Here is a 17,225-nt window from a genome sequence, read left to right as displayed (position 1 = left end):
TTTGGAGGTTAAGGCTATCAATTGGGTGAAATTTGGGGACTTAGCCAATTTGGGGCTAAATTTGGGAATTTTGGATTTAGGACAAAATCAAATGGATTTGAGGCTTCACCAAGGCCAATTGATGGTTTATTTTGATGTGTAGGAATGTCATAAAGATTTTTCAACATCAATTGGGGCCAATTGACTAGGCTATGGGTTCAATTTGGTGAGATTAGGACATAAGGTCAAAATTGGGGTTTTGATCTAAATCGAAATTGGGCTCAAATCATGGGCCAATTAGGCTTGGATTTGATTTAGTTTGTTCATATCAAAAGTGAATTTGAGTTTAGGATTGGGATTGGGGCCAATTGAGATCAAATTGATGGACATTTGGGTTGAATTTGGGGAAATTTAGGTCTTTAAAGATAAACTTGGGGATTTTTGTTAAAGATGGTCAAATTGTTCAAATTGGATCATGTGCTAGTTGATAGAAATGAAATTGGGAATATTTGGGATTTATTGAGATTTTTTTGGAATTTTTGAAATTTTTGGAATTTTGGGCCCAAGAGGGGTATTTTGGTAATTTGGGGGTGTTTAGGGGCAAAAGGCCAAGATGGGTATTTTGGTATATTTGAGGTACCCATCACCAAAAAGCCATGGACCAATGGAAAACCCCATTTTGGGTCCTCTTGGGTCCTCTTCATAGTGGTCTTAGCGAAACCATAACCCTAGGGCTGGTAGGTTTAGGGGACGATCTACAAGAGTTTCCCAAAAAGATCAAGGGACCTATGCTAGAAATTTGAGTTTAGGGTTGTGAGTGATTGTTGGTGTAGATAAGTGTAGTGAGTACCTTAGCTCCAGACCAACACCCAGGGTCAACCCTAAGGTCCAGCAGTCCTAAGTGTGGCTCATCTTGAGTTTCCCCCATAGTGACCCCACCTACTAAGTATTTAGAGGTTGAGGCCAACATATGAAACTTCAAGTTGAGTAGAGAAGAGTGTTTCTAAAATTTCTAATGGTGAGGGTTCCATTTCTAGTTTTCTAAGAATAGTCAATAAGAAATTTCTATGGCTAGACCTTAGGCTACTAAAGAGGAAAGAAACTAAACCTCAACCAAAAGTGAGGTCAACAACCTAGAAAGGAGGGAATCACAATTTAGGTGCTGACCCTGAGATGGGATTTGAAATTTAAGTATCAATCCCAAAAAGAGAATCAAAATTTAGGTACCGACCTTGAAAGATAGGAATCAAAATTTAGGTACTGACCCCGAGACAACATGAAAGCAGAATAGATAATTTGTGGTGTTGAATTCATAGATATGTGGCATGTGATAGGGTTGACATTGGGGAAGAAAGATTTGTGAAAGTTTGTGAAAAGAAGATTTGTGAAAGTTTGTGAGATTTTGTGCAGAATGTGAAATTCTGTGGGGATGTGAAGAAAATTAGTGTAGACAAGGATAGTCGTGCTGCGCAAGCAATGAGTAAGAGATCTCGAAATCGAGAGAAACAACTCAACAGATTTATTTTATTTTCTTATTGTATTTATCACATTTAATTATCAAAATACATTTTTGAAATTCAATTTTTGTTGGTTGATTTTTAAAAAGAGTATTTTATTTTAACTTTTATTATTATTAAATTTTAATTGTTTTGTTCTTCGTTTATTGTAGCTCAAAACCAATGCATGGTTCTAGGGCTCTTGATATATCACACAAAAAGGGAAATTCAAGAAACAGAGTGAATTTTGAAAGAAATTTCATTAATTTGCTTCAAACATGTGTTACAGATTGAACATAGGTTGAAGCATCAAAAGGTACATGTCGACGCTATTTTTGGGTGTGGGAGTTGCCCGTAAGAAGCTGTCGGTCACCCGAACCAAAACCCCGTCGCCCAATTTAGAAGGACGTTTCAATTTACATATATATGTATTTAGTTTTAGAAAAATATGAAATTAAATTGACCCCATAGTTTTCATAGTTTAAATGAAAGAGCGTTGGAGCGTTAAATGAAAGAGCGTTGTACCTCAAATCCTGTATCTATCCCGATGGATAAACACAAGACTTGAGGATGAGACTCAATCAAATAAACTAAGGAATATATGACATCCGTTCTGTCTGTGAAACCATTGTATTTGCCGACAAGTTCCCCTATTTAATATAAAGAATTAAATAGGGTTTATATTAAGTTGGGTTCGGACATGTTTCTTATAAGGGCAAGCCCCTATAGTTAATTACATCTTAAATGACCAAAGTCATTTAAGAAAACTCTCAATAAAAATCAGGAAACATTATCTTCAAATAGTTTCAAAGGGTAGGACTTTTCAATGAGATCGGACGTAGAGGTGTGAAAGGGGATTGGTTCAAAGGTTCAAATTTGGAAAGGGATTGGTTCAAATTTGGAAAATTTTGTTGTAGAGTCCAATGGAGGAAGAACTAGGGGAAGTCATGAATCTAGAGGAGAACCTCGGTGACTTTCTAAGCTATCATAATGTTTGCCTTCATTCCTGAAGAGAAATATTTAGGTGTTTCATCCTGCCAGTTTTATTATTTGGGGCTTACATTTGTGTGAAACAATCACACAAATAACCTGGAAGATGTGAGGATTTAGGTCGTGAGAAACGACAACCTCGGAATCCTAAAACTAGTTAGGGCTTATATTGTATAACAGGGCTGTACAAAGGCCTAAAGATAAGATGAGGATTTACGTTGCATAAGCAAGCAACCTCGAAGTCCTATGACTTTGTTGTTTAAGTCTAAGGAAGGAAGATTGGTTTTGCTAGAGCAGACAGGTTTTGCTGTTGAAGATGGTCGTGCTGCCCACCATGCTAGCTCCAAACTCCTTGCTGTGACGAGTTTGAGTTTTCTAATGTGTAAAGTTATGATATCAAATCAATGGGAACTATGGTTGAAGTTCTTTAAATTTTATGAGGGCATGTTAAAGTTGATTAGATCGACACCGGTTAGGATCCTACGGTTCCCTCGTTCCGGCATCACTATTTTCTATTGGATTCACTTAGTCTAAATAAATTTACTAAACTCAACTTAATGAGTTCCATAGTTTCATTTAGACCGTGGGAAGCCTCGTTAGCAACCGTAGGTTACCTCCTCCGAGGGATTCCCTATCATCCGAATAGAGACGTCCTAATTTAGTTGAAGTTGTGGTTTTGTATGATGTTTGTGATTAAATTTTGAGTTGTTTTATATATTGGATGTTGTGGTGGTGAATTTTATCTTAGTGGATTTTAGTTTTGGTTTTGGTTTTGGTTTTGTGACTATCCTGACAGTTTTAGTTTTCATGCAGGGTGGTGTCGCTGTTTAACATGCAAGTTTGCAGGTATAAAAGTACAGTATGAAAGTACAAGAAAGACCGCTGAAAACTATAAAAGCGTACCTGGCGAGTCTTCTCGTTCCACCACCTGAAACTCAAAAGGCATGTTAAGGCAGTTTATATGAAACAGGGAAGTAAAATTTTAACGTCCTACCTAACCCTAGGTCATATCTTGGTGGGTCCCTATTTGATCAATTAAGGATGATTTTATCAAGCGAAATATATTAAGTTTATTAGGTCTCCGAGGTATCCAACAAATATATAGAAAGAAGCAGGTTCGTGCTGCTTTCTCCCTGCCAAGTGGAAAATCCCGAGTTCTTTTAAACTTACTATATTTCTTAATAATTCATCCTATAAATACCCTTAATGCTTAGTGAATAATGATGTCTCAATTATCTTAAGAATGAGGTAATTATCACTTGTGATTCAATTTAAGAATTATGTGGGTGTGTGGGTGAAGAATTATGTGGGTGAAGACCTTAAAGAGGCAAGTTAGTGTTGTTGGAACACTTAGCAAAATTTTGGTCCTAATTGGGCTTGTAGTTTTTGAAAGATATTTTAATTTTAAATGATGTTCACTTTTCTAATCCTTATTTAAATGAAACTTGATTTTGGCTAAGTCACTACTAAGCTCTTAAAACCTAGGTGACTGCCTTAATTAGTTTTAAAAAGGTCAGGCTTGAGGTGGTCATGATTCATGATTTGAATTTTATTTGAAAATCAAAATAGGGGTATTAAATTGATTAATTATTGATTAATTATTGACTTCTTAATTATTGACTTCAAAGTCATACCCCTAAGCCCTAAGTTCATTTTATTTTAAAAAACTTCCAAATTTTATTGATTTAGAAATCTATTAACTTATCTTTTTAATTGAGAAAGTGAGATTGGTTTCTACCAATTAACCCCTTATGTTCCAAACATCAAATAAATTTCTTAAGATCAGAGGTTACCCATTTTCCTTCTTGAATTAAGCCTACATGTTAATTAAGGCTATGTTTCCAAAATTACACATTTTCCCTCAAGGCTCTAACACTTCATAATTCATCAAATTTAATCCAAATGATTTTGAAATTTTTATCCTACCCCATTCATTGGTCAATTAAGATATCAGAGGAGAAAATGCAAAATTTTTAAAATTTAACTTATTTTATATAATTATTTTCATGCAAAAATAGGATTTTTCAAAGAAAAATTCCTAACTTGACCAAGGTAAATCCTAATCCCTTGAAATTTTTACTGGAGGTAGACCTAGACCATATAATCCTTTGGACCAACTTTCATGATTTTTTCAATTTTATTTGAATTTTAAGAGTTATTTTAAATTCTTGGGTATTTATTAAATATAAAATATTTTAAATGGAGAAAATTAAGTTTTGTATTTTTGAAAAGTCTCCGTGAGGTCAGAAAAGTCAAAGGAGAAAATTTTAAATTTTTCTAAATTTTACTTGATTTATTGGAATTATTCTTGTGAAAACTCATTTTTAGCCTTTAAAAGTTATTTCTAAACTTTGAAATTCAATATCTTCATTTAAAAAACTAGGAAAAAGATTTTAATTGTTCCTATGTGATTAGGAAACAATTTAGAACATTTCTATGCATTTTATTATTTTTGTGATTTTTAGGAATTTTTAATTATTTAATTATTTAAAAATAGGCTAAAAATGAAGTTTTTATTTTAAATATCATTTTATTTTTAGGAAATACCCCTAATCATAGAGAACTCAAAAAATAAGTTTTTATAAATCTTTGAGTTATATTTTGACTTTTAAAAAATCATTTAAATGCCAAAAATGATGTTTATCTTTAAAAATCAATTTAAGTTATCAAATATACTCAAAATATTTTGAAATTTTTATGGTGAGTTCTCTGGATCATTAATAATAGTAGAGATCAAAAATCAAGTCATTTAAATGTTCATATCTTTCAAAATTAATTTCCTTCATGATTTAGAGTTTATGAAAAGTAAGTACATTTTAAATGACTTAACCCATGAAAAATTTTCCCGAGGGTTCTCTGGTCATAGTAATCCTTCCAAAATTTTCTTGGAATTTTCTAACCAACATGGTAATTTCCATGATTATTTTAAGTAAATAATGCACATAAATTTGAAAATTATGATTCTCTGTCTAGGGAACTCCTCTGACTTTAGAAAAAATCAGAGAATGTTCCCCTTGACAGAGGCTACAACATGCGAAAAATTCAAGCTATGGTGATAAGTCTACTTGCATGAAGAATCAAAAGATTCAAATTAGTATTTAATTCATTAAAAATAAATATGCATCACATGGACTTAAAATTATTCCCACATTATTCTCCTCTATTCACTGAGCAATAGGATATTTTTTTTATTTTTATGATTTTTCTACATAAAGTTATGTATTTTTGAAGTTAAGGGAGTTTAAATAAATAGAAAAAGCCTTATTTTTCTACTTATCCATGCGGCGTCCCGTCAACCTACGGCGGCTCTGAAGCTCCATGCAGCCACGCGGTGCGCTCCCATTTGACGCCGCCATCCATGCCAGCAGCCACACGTCCTGCTGTTTGTGTAATGAAGCACTATCTAGTTTCATCTTGGCCGTCCATTGGATACACGCTTGATCAAACAGCTTCCCGTCATCGTCCCCGATAGAATAATCCTGTGACCTTCCACAGTAAAGCCCTAAGATCTCAGCCTAGACTCAACCAAATCGCTTCAGGTTTGATCCTGTGGACTCAATTAAGTGAGGCGAACACATCCATACAGTAATCATGCAATTTAATTAAGCCTAATCAAATGGGGAATCAAAATAGGCTCGAGAGGGAAAGAAGTTTTATACCTTTGCTCTGAGAAGTGAAGCTTCAAGCAGAAGGTCTTGGCACACCTGCTAGGGTCCAAAGAGGCTAGGGATTAAGCCTCTTGCTGTGGTGTGAGGCCTAAGTATGAATTTGATCACGACCGTATTTGGGTCTTGGTCTAGAGCTGTGGTAAAGGATCTATGGAAAGGGGATTTTGTGGTGTTGCACTGAGGGGATCTTAGAGAAGCTCTGTGGTCAATTTGGAGAGGTCTCTCTAAGAAATTTTTAGCACTTAGTTCAACGGCCATGGAGGTGGCCTTTTATAAAAATGGGGTTATGGTGGCTGTCATGGCCAATTAGGAGGTGTAATTTGGTGTTTAGGTGGAGGGCAGAGGAGCTCTACAATTCAATTTGGCTGAGCTGGCCTCTAGGTTTGGTTTGGGTGAAGCTCCATGGGGGTGGCTCTTGGTTTAGCCATTTTTTGGCCACTAAACTGGCCGGCCGGCCAGGGGGAAATGGCTAGGTGCTCAGGGCATTCTGAGGAATCTATCACAACAATTTAATGCAAATGTGTTTTGATTTGGAAAGGATATCTTAAGCATGTGTATTTTTGGGAATAAGATCCCTTAATTTTGGGGACCCTTGGTCCAAGGATTAGTTTAGGTGGTTAGATGGGTTTTGGCTCAGTCTTAGTGGTCAATTAATAGCTGAGGTTGAGATAATTTGGTTATTTTAGGGTGGTTGGGTCACATTTAGTGCATGGGTTCAATGTGGGTTCAAGTGATCAAAGTTTAGGTTTGGGATAGGTTAGCCATGTCAAAAGGCACACATAAATATTTTATTTGGTGTGGATGATCATAATGAACAACTTTGGTGAAGGATGGAAGTGTTTTTAAATTCAATTGAAGGGTCAATTTGGGGGAATTTTGAATCTTAATCAATTTGCTTATGTTGGGCTAGGCTTGGGTCTAGGTTGAGCTAGCCTTGGGCTAATTCCAAATTTATTGTTGTAAATGGTCAATAAGGACCCCATGAAGAGTTTCCAACATGAATTGGATGCCAATTTTGGGGTTAAGGCAACAATTGGGCGAAATTTGGGGACTTAGACAATTTGGGGCTAAATTTGGAAATTTTTGATTTAGGCCAAAATAAAATGGATTTGAGGATTCTTCAAGGGCAATTGATGGTTGATTTTGAGTGTCAGAATTTTGATTTATAAGAATGTTATAAAGATTTTTCAACATTAATTTGGGCTAATTGACTAGGCTATGGGTTTAGGATTTTTTAACATTAATTGGGACCAATTGACTAGGTTTTGTGACCAAAATTGGGGGTTTGACCTATACAAAGGCTCAAATCATGGGCTAATTAAGCTTAGATTTGGTCTAGTTTGGCCATATAAAAAGTGAATTTGAGTTTAGGATCGAAATTGGGGTCAATTGATAACAAATTGATGGACATTTTAGTTGAATTTGGGGAAATTTGGGCCTTTAAAGGGCAATCTAGGGGTTTTGATCAAAGATGGTCAAATTAGTCAAATTGGGTCATGTGATAGTTGAGAAAAATTAAATTGGAAATATTTGAGAGGTTTTGGGTATTTTTGGGATTGTTTAGAATTTTTGGAATTTCGGGCCCAAGAGGGGTATTTTGGTAATTTGGCCAATTTGGGGATTTTGGGTAATTTGAGTGTTTTTCAAGGTTTTTGAAAGGATTTTTGAACAAGTTTGGGTATTTTGGCTAGATTTGGAGTTTTTGGCCAAATTTGGGGTCCCCATGGTATAAGGTTAGTTTGGGGAATTTGTGGGCATAAGGCTAGGTTGGGTATCATAGTAGAGTTGGAGTACCAACCACCATTAATAAGTCATGAACCAATAGATTTTGGGTCCTCTATGTAGTGGTCTTAGCTAAACCTTAGCCCAGGGCTAATAGGTTTAGGGAAGCACCTACAGGAGTCTCCAAAAAATATCATGGGACCAGAGCATAGAAATTCTGGGTTTAGGATAGTGAGTGATTGTGAGTGTAAGTGATTACAAGTGACTGCCTTAGCCCTAGACCAACATCCAGGGTCAACCCTATGGTCCAACAGCCGTAAGGGCGACTCATCTTGAGTTTCCCCCATAGTGACCCCACCTACTAAGTACTAGAGGTTAAGACCAACATGTGGAACTTCAAGTTGAGTAGAGAAGAGGGTAGAATTTCTAATGGTGAGGGTTCCTTGTCTAGTTTTCTAAGAATAGTCAACAGGACAGTCCTATGGCTAGACCTTAGGCTACTAAAGTGGAGAAACTAAACCTCAACCAAAAGTGAGGTCAATAGTACAACATGCTGAACGTTGTCAAAAGTATATCTAAAAAATCTCATGTTACCAACATATCATATGCTGAACATATTTGATATATATAACATCATGTCTGCAGCGTCAAAACACGATACAGAAAGGTATCCACTGACTGTGCATCTTTGGCGGGTTGAGTTCCTGATCGAGCTGACCTACTAAGGCACGTTCTAGGATAAGAGTTCCTTTTATGTGTGCTTAGAGATGCAAACCTCTCATAACTTGTAAGGTTGTAGTTCCTCTAACTCTGGATCTCTTCAGAATCTATATGGCATATCCATTCTTTTGAAAGTTATAGACACCCAGCAGTGTCATAACTCTGGAATGCAGTGCTTGGCCAGGTCTGCTCCATTTCTATTAAGAATCAGTATTGAACCCACTGGTAGTGAAATCTCAATGAATCTTCTGAATTCCCCGAGGCCAATGACATCTATTTCTTTCTTGAACAAAAATATTGCTTTTGCTCATGAAGGAGACCGTGCAAATAAGTCTCATGAAATCATGATGGTCTATATGTAGGGGAATGCAATCACCTTCATCGTAGATATTGTTGATACAGTTTTTGGGAATGTAATCGGCTGGAAGTACGCTCAACCTAACCATCCTCTTGATCATCCACTTTATTATAGGAGGTAACGGATCCACCTCATCATGTCTTAAAATCCCCGAGGGGTTTCCTTGTCTATCTTTGGTAAAATTATAACATCAACCACATTGGATGGTGATTCTGCCTTTTCCACACATCCATTTTTGTGGTTCAAAATAGGTTCTTTCCATCAGAAGACCAACTCAACCCCTGTCTCTTAGGTAAAATATGTAGTTGAGAATGCTCCTTTCTTCACTGTCAGAGAACTCTGGTGTACAGATCCAGGCCTTCTAGTATATTGACAAATCTTCCTTGAACTTCTTCATAAAATTCAAATTCTCTTTTCTTTACTTTACACATTTTGTCTAATTCTGCCATGATAACAATCGGCGGCTGTCGACGATGCTCACTCATTTCAGTATCAGCATGAATCCATACTTGTGTTGTCTCTATATCCAGCATAACATATGATTTCCCAATTGTGTGATCGGTGATCTGAAATCTACTATCAATGGTCGTATACTACTCCAGAGTGTTGTAACGCTCTAGGTGGAGGAAGTTGCAGTTTGGGCATTCCACAAACGCTCCTGTAGCTGGTATCCATGTGGGAATCTCCGCGTTGCACGTTGGGTAACCCATGCAAAGATAATCTTATACTTCTGGTAGCATTGGCTCCGTCTCTGTGGTAGGCAAGCTGGAGGAAGTCTCTCTCATGCATGGATCATCAATCTTCCCCTCAGGAATCAGGGTAAGCAAGTGTCAGCACTTTTTTGGAGGAGTTGCCCGTTGGAAGCTATCGGCCGCCGGAATCGAAATGCCGTCGCCTGCTTTGAAATGATGTTTAATTTACATATACATATATATATATATATATGTACATATTATATATATATAAGTTTTAGAAAAATATGAAATCAAAACCCCATATTTTTCACAGTTTAAATGAAAGAGAACTGTACCTCAAACCCTGTATCCATCACAAAGGATAAAATATATTTTATATTTTTGGAAAGGATGAGGCTTGATCAAGTAAACTAAGAAATATATTTCATCTGTTTGGTCTGCAAAACCGTTTTATTTGCCGACAAGTTCCCCTATTTAACATGAAGAATTAAATAGGGTTTATATTAAGCTGGGTTCAGACAAGCTTCCTATAAGGGCAAGCCCCTATAGTTAATTACATCTTAGATAACCAAAGTCACCTAAAAAAACTCTCGATAAAAATCAAGAAATATTATCTTCAAGGAGTTTAAAAGGATAGGACTTTTTAACGAAATTGGACAAAGTGGTGTGAAAGGGGAATGACTCAAATTTAGAACATTTTTTTTCTAGAATCCAAATGTGGAAGAACTAAGGGATGTCATGGATCCAGAGGAGAACCTTGGTGACTTCCCCAACTATCCTATTGTTTGACTTCAGTTTTGAGGAGAAATTATTTTAGTTTTTCATCCTGACAAATTTATTAATTTAGGGCTTACATTCATGTGAAGTAAACACACAAATTGCCTGGAAGATGTGAGGATTTAGGTCGCGGTGAACAACAACTTTGAAATCCTAATATGTGTTAGGGCTTAGATTGTACAATAATGCTATACAAAAGCCTAAAGATGAGTTCAGGATTTATGTTGCACTAGGTAGATAACCTCAAAATCCTATGGCTTGTTGTTTAATTCTAAGGAAAGAAATTGGTTTAGCTAGGGAAGACATATTTTTCTGTTGAAGATGGCCGTGCTGCCCACCATACTAGCTCCAAGCTTTTTATCGTGGCAAGTTCAATTTTTCTAGTGTATCAAGTTATGATGTCAAATCAGATGTCCCTATGGTTGTAGTTTTTTAAATGTTATGGGGCATATTAAAGTTGATTAGAGCAACACCAGCTAAGATCCTATGGTTCCCTCATTTTGGTACCACTATTTTTTATTAGATTCACTTAGTCTAAATGAATTTACTAAACTTAACTTAATGAATTCAATACTTTCATTTAGGTCGTGGGAAGCCTAGTTAGCAACCATAGGTCACCTCCTCCTATGGATTTCCGATCATCTGATAGAGACGTCTTAATTTTGTTGTAATTGTTGTTTTGTGATGTTTGTAATTAAATTTTGAGTTATCTTATATTTTGAATGTTGTGGCGGTGAATTTTATCTTGGTTGATTTTAGTTTTGGTTGATGACTATTCTAGTAGTTTTGGTTTTCACGTAGGGTGACATCGTTGTTTAACTTGCAGGTTTGTGTTTTTGTTCATACATGCAGGTGAGTAAGTACAGTAACGTAGTGAAAAGTAAAGTATGAGAAACTAGAAATGCAGGTAAAATAAATTACAATAAAAGCGTACCCGGATGGTCTTCCCGTCATCTTCAACTGAAACTCAAATGGCATGTGAGGGCATTTATATATTAAAAGCATTTAATGTAAAGCAAGGAAATAAGGTTCTGGTGATGGTGATCTACCAAATCCTAATTCCTACCAAATCCTAATTCATATCTTGGTGAGCCCTCATTAATTCTATTAAGGATGATTTTATTAAGCAATACATACTTACTTTAGTAGACCTCCAGGGTTTTCAAAAGGTCAGGAGAAAGAAGCAGATCCATGCCTCCCTCTCACCGCCTAGCGAAAAGTCTCGAGCTCATTTAAAGTTATCATGTTACTCAATAATTTATCCTGTGAGTACCTCCAATGCTCAGTGAACATTGACGTTTCAATTATCCAATTATCCTTAAGAGTAGATTAAGAGTAGAGTGATTATCATTTATCATTTAATCTGAGAATTATGTAGGTGAAAACCCTTAAAAGGGGTAAGTTAATGTTATTAAGACACTTTGCCATTTTTAGCTTTAACTTGGGCTTCTAGTGTTTTAAAGGTGTTCAATTTCTAGTTACATTCACTTTTCTAATCCTCATTTAACCAAATTTGATTTAGCCTCGGTCACTACTAAGCCCTTAAGACCATGGTGGATACATTAGTAATTTTTGAAAGAAATTGAATTTTAAGGGATAGTAATTCATCATCAAAATGTTTGAATGTCATTTGATCACCAAATAGGGGTATTAAATTAGTGAGTTATTAACATTCAAAATCATACCCTTAAGTCGAGGATCATTTAATTTTAATCAACCTCCAAGTTTTAATAATTTAGGAAATTGCAAATTTATCCTTTAATCAAATTTATCCCAAATTTATCCTTTAATTAAGAAAAGTGAGATTGGTTTCTACCAATTAATTCCTTATGTTTCAATCATCTGAACATTTTAATTAAGTTCAAAGATTGCCCATTTCCCTCTCTTGAATTTTAAAGCCTAAATGTTAGTTAAGACCAAATTTCTAAAATTATATCTTTGCCCCTAAGGCTCTATCACTTCATAATTCATCAAATTTAATTCAAATGACTTTGGAATTTTTATCCTACCTCACCCATGGGTCAATAAAGACATCAGAGGAGAAAATGTGATTTTTTAAAATTTAATTTAATTTATATAATTATTTACATGCAAAAATAATGTTTTTCAATAAAAATTCAATAACTTGACCAAAAAAAAACCTAATCACTTGAAATTTTTATTGGAGGTAGACTTAGACTAGAGAACCACTTAGACCAAATTTCATGATCTTTTGAGTTTCATTTGAATTATGAGAATTATTTTATGTTCTGGAGAATTAATTAATTATAAAATATTTTAATTTTGGAAAATTAAGTTTTATATTTTTATTAAATCTCTTGGAGGTCAAAGAACCCAAAGAAATAAATTTCATATTTTTTTGATTTTTTTTATTTATTAGAATTATTTTTGTGAGACGTTAAGGAAAATCCATTTTTAGCCTTTAAAAATTATTTTAAGCTTTAAAATTCAATATGTTCCCTTAAAAAATTAGGAAAAATATTTCAATTGCTCATAAGGTCTTAGGAAACAATTTATAACATTTCCATGAATTTTATTAATTTTATGATTTTCATTATCTTTTAATTATTTAAATATTTAAAATATGCTTAAAAATGAATTTTTTACTTCAATTACAATTTTACTTTTATAAAATTTCTCTGATCACTGAGAGCTCCCAAAACCTGTTTCATAAATTTTTGAGTTGTATTTTAATTATTATTATTTTAATTATTATGATTTTTGATTTTTTTAAGTGTTAAAAATGTCATTTAACTTAAAAAATCAAATTAGGTTATCAAATGAGCTTCATATGTTTTGAAATTTTTTTGGGGAGTCCTCTGAACTTTAAATTGCAGTGGAGAATTAAAAGCAAGTGATTTAGATGTTTATTTTTCCCAAATTAATTTCCTTTGTATTTTATGGTTTTATTAAAATTAAGTTGTTCTTAATGACTTGGCTCATGACAAATTTTTCCTAGGGTTCTCTAGTTACAAGGTGCCTACCAAAATTTCCTTGGAGATTTCTAAGCAACATACTAATTGTTATAATTAATTTTCCAAATTAGATGCATAAACTTGAAAAATGTAGATCTCTGTCTAGGCGTTTCCTCTAACTTTGGAAAAATCAGGGAATATCCCCCCATGACAAAGGCAAAAGTATGCCAAAATATTAAGCCAAGGTGAAATAATTGAATGCATGGAGATTCAAAATACTTAGAATAGTAATTAATTAATGAAAAAATAAAATATACATCAAACAAACTTCAAATCATTTCTACATTGTTCTTCTCTGCTCACTGAGCACTAGAATAATTTTCTTTTATTTTTTGGATTTTTCTATGTGAAGATATGTTTTTTCAAAGTTATGGTCATTTAAATAAAAAGAAAAATCCCTATTTTTTATTTAAGTGACGCGTCGCCGCCTCAACCTACAACAGCCCTGAAGCTCCACGTGGCATCCTCTGGTTTGGCACCGCCGTCCACCTCAGCGCTGACTCGGCCTGCGGTTCATGTATGAAGGCGCTGTTCGCCTCGATCTTGTACATCCATCCGATACACGCTCAATCAAACGGCTCCCCATCATCGTCCCCGATAGCTAAAACCCATGACCGTTAACCCTAAAACCTTAAGATCTCACTCATTTCTCAACCAAAATTTTTTGGGTTTGATCCTATAGACTCATCTAAGTGAGCCGAACATATCCATATGGTAAACATGCCATTAAATTGGATCTATACAAGTGTAGAATAAAAAAGCAATCTTGAGATAGTGGGGAGGTTTATACCTTTGCTATGAGAAGGGAAGCTTCAATCACAGTTTCTTGGCACGTTTGTGGGGTCCAAGGAGGCTAGGGATGAAGTCACTTGCTGTAGTGAAATGCCTAGACCCAAATTCGATCAAGACTGAATTTGGGTGTTGATCAAAGTCTAGTCTAGGGTAGAGGCTCCGTAGAGGCTCCCTGTGAGGGGGCTTTGGTGGGGCTTTGTCTTCTTTCACTGTGGTGAAGGTGTGGGAAATTTTAATCAAGATTTGGTGCAATGTGGAGGTGTGGCCAAACTTGTCCTTTTTTTTGGCCAAAATCAAACTCAAAAATTGAGCTCCGACGATAGGGATTAAGGCAAGGAAGTGGTTGGTTTGCAGTGAGGAGGTCTTACAGAGGCTATGGAAGCAATTAGGCAAGCTTTTCTTGAGAAAACTTCAGCACCCACTTTCTTGGCCATGGGAGTGAGGTTTAAATAAAACAGCTTAGGGTGGTTGTCATGGCCAATTGATGGGTGCATAATGATGCTTAGGTGGAGGGTTTTGAAGTGTTAAAACCAATCAGAGCTAGACACATTGAATGGGTGAAATTGGGTTTTCAACTTGGCTTGGGGCTCTTGGTTTTGGCTCCTCTGGCAACTCGGGCGGTTGGGCATGGTAGGGGAGGTTCTTAGGTGGCTCAGGGACCTCAGAGGAATCTGTCAGATTAATTAATTTGGGTTGGTGATGGGTTTTGGCAAAGATATCTTTGGCTTGAGCAATTATGGATACCAATCCCTTGATTTAGGGGACCTTTGCTCCTTGGCTCATTTAGGGTGGGTTAAGTGAGTCTAGCTTGGTCACTAGGATCTAAAAGTTTGCTAGGATCTGAGTCTAGCTTGGTCACTAGGATCTAAAAGTTGGCTGTAGAAGTCTTGCCTTGATCAATTTGACATGGCTAGGTCAATTTTAGTGCATGGGTTCAATTTTAGTCCAAATGGCTAAAAGTTGGGTTTGTTTTAGGATAGTCATGACTTTGAGCCCAATTGATTTATCAATATTGTGTAGATGATTGTCATGAAGATTTTTGGTGAAGGATTGAAATGATTTTGAGTTCAATTGGGGTATGTTGGGCTAGACTTGGGTTTAGATTGGGCTAGGCTTTGGCTAAGTCCAAATTTAATATTTAAAATGGTATATTAGAATGTCATGATAAGTTTTAAACATAAATTTGGTGCAAATTTTGGGATTAGGGCAATCAATTTGGTGGAATTTGGAGGCATGGCCAATTTGGGGCAAGTTTAGGGATTTTTTGGACTTGGGTCAAAATTAATTGAAATTGAGGCTTCAAAAAGGCCAATTTAATGTAAAATTTGATGTTTAGGATTGTTATGAAGAGTTTTCAACATCAATTGGGGCAAACTGAGTAGGCTATTGGGTTCAATTTGGTGGATTAAGTCATAGGGCCAAAATTGGGGTTTGACTTAAATCAAAATTAACCTCAAAGCATGGGCCTATTAAGCTTGTATTTGGATTATATTGGTCATATGAAAGGTTAATTTAACTTTAGGAGTGAAATTTGGGGAAATTTGGACCAAATTGATGGACATTTGAGGTAAAATTGCGGAAATTGGGCTCTTAAAGGCAATTTGGGGATTTTGGTAAAAAATGGTCAAATTGGACAAATTGGGTTCAATTGGAGGGTCCAAATTGTTTTTTAAAACATTTAAAGTGATTTTGGAGGTTTTGGAAAAGTTTGGGGTGCCAAGGGTAATTTTGTAATTTTGGTCATTTTGGGGGTATTTTGGTAAATTTGGAATTTTTGGGTAGTTTTGGGTAACTTGGATATTTTCAAAAGTTTTGAAATGATATTTGAAAATATTTTGGTATTTTCGGTGGATTTGGAAATTTTGACCAAATTTAGGGCTCTAAGAGTATGTAGGTAATTTGGGGGGATTTAGGGGCAAAATGCCAAGTTAAATATTTTGGTAGAATTAGGGTATCAACCACCCTATATGAGCCATGGACCAATGGAATCCCCATTTGGGTCCTCTATGCACTGGTCTTAGCTAAACGCTAGCCTAGGGCTAGTGGGCTTGGGGGACCATCTACATGAGTTTCCCAAAAGATCAAGGGATCAAATTCAACAATTTTGGGTTTAGGGTTGTGAGTGATTGTGGGTGAGAGTGAGTGTAGGTAAGTGTAAGTGAGTGTATTAGCTCCAGACCAACACCAGGGTCAACCCTAAGGTCAAATAGTCTTAATGGGGACTCTCTTTGAGCTCCCTCATACTGACCCCACTTACTAAGTACTAGAGGTTAGGACCAATATATAGAGCTTAAAGTTGAGCAAAAGGGAGTTTGAACATTTTCGGGCACGAGTATGAGATCACCAACTTTGAACATTTTTGGGTGGACCAATTTGTCAAGAGCTTGTACCATCCTCACTTGGTAAAGCTCCAAATGTTGTTGTGCTTCTAATCACTTTCCTTCAAGACTTTCCAATTCATCAAGTCAAAGTTTTGCATTTTCTTCTATTGTAAGTTGATTGGCAACAACAACTTTCAGAGACAACGTCTGGACTTCTAACGGTAGTACAATCTCGCACCCGTACACAAGTGCGTAGGGTGTACATTAAGTGGGAGTCCTGAATGTTGTCCGATATGCCCACAAGGCTTCTAATAGTTTGTTATGCCAATCCCTTTTATTTTCATCCAGTTCCTTCTTCAAAATCTGTACCAGTGTCTTGTTGAAGTCCTTGACCAAGCCATTTGCCCTTGGATAGTAGATGGTAGAGTATCTCTAGTCTATCATGTGTTGCTTCACGAATTTGTTAATTTTTGCACTCTTAAAGGCTGTCCCATTATCAGAAATTATTTTATGCGGAACTCAAAAATAGTAGACGATTTGGATTTTGAAAAATTGAAGGACATGATGTGATGTACCCTCTCATAGCGACACCGCCTCTGCCCATTTGTAAAAGTAATCTGTACAAGTATAAACCTGTATCCTTTGGAAGATGGAGGGTCTATTGGACCTATTATGTCCATGCCCCAACACTCGACTGGCCATGAAGAACCAGACAGGTGTAGCACATTCGGG

Source organism: Phalaenopsis equestris, unplaced genomic scaffold, assembly GCF_001263595.1.
Source record: "Phalaenopsis equestris unplaced genomic scaffold, ASM126359v1 Scaffold218946, whole genome shotgun sequence".
In the NCBI taxonomy this organism is placed as follows: Eukaryota; Viridiplantae; Streptophyta; class Magnoliopsida; order Asparagales; family Orchidaceae; genus Phalaenopsis; species Phalaenopsis equestris.
The sequence above is the reverse complement of the archived record's forward strand: the minus strand, read 5'-3'. Positions refer to the sequence as shown.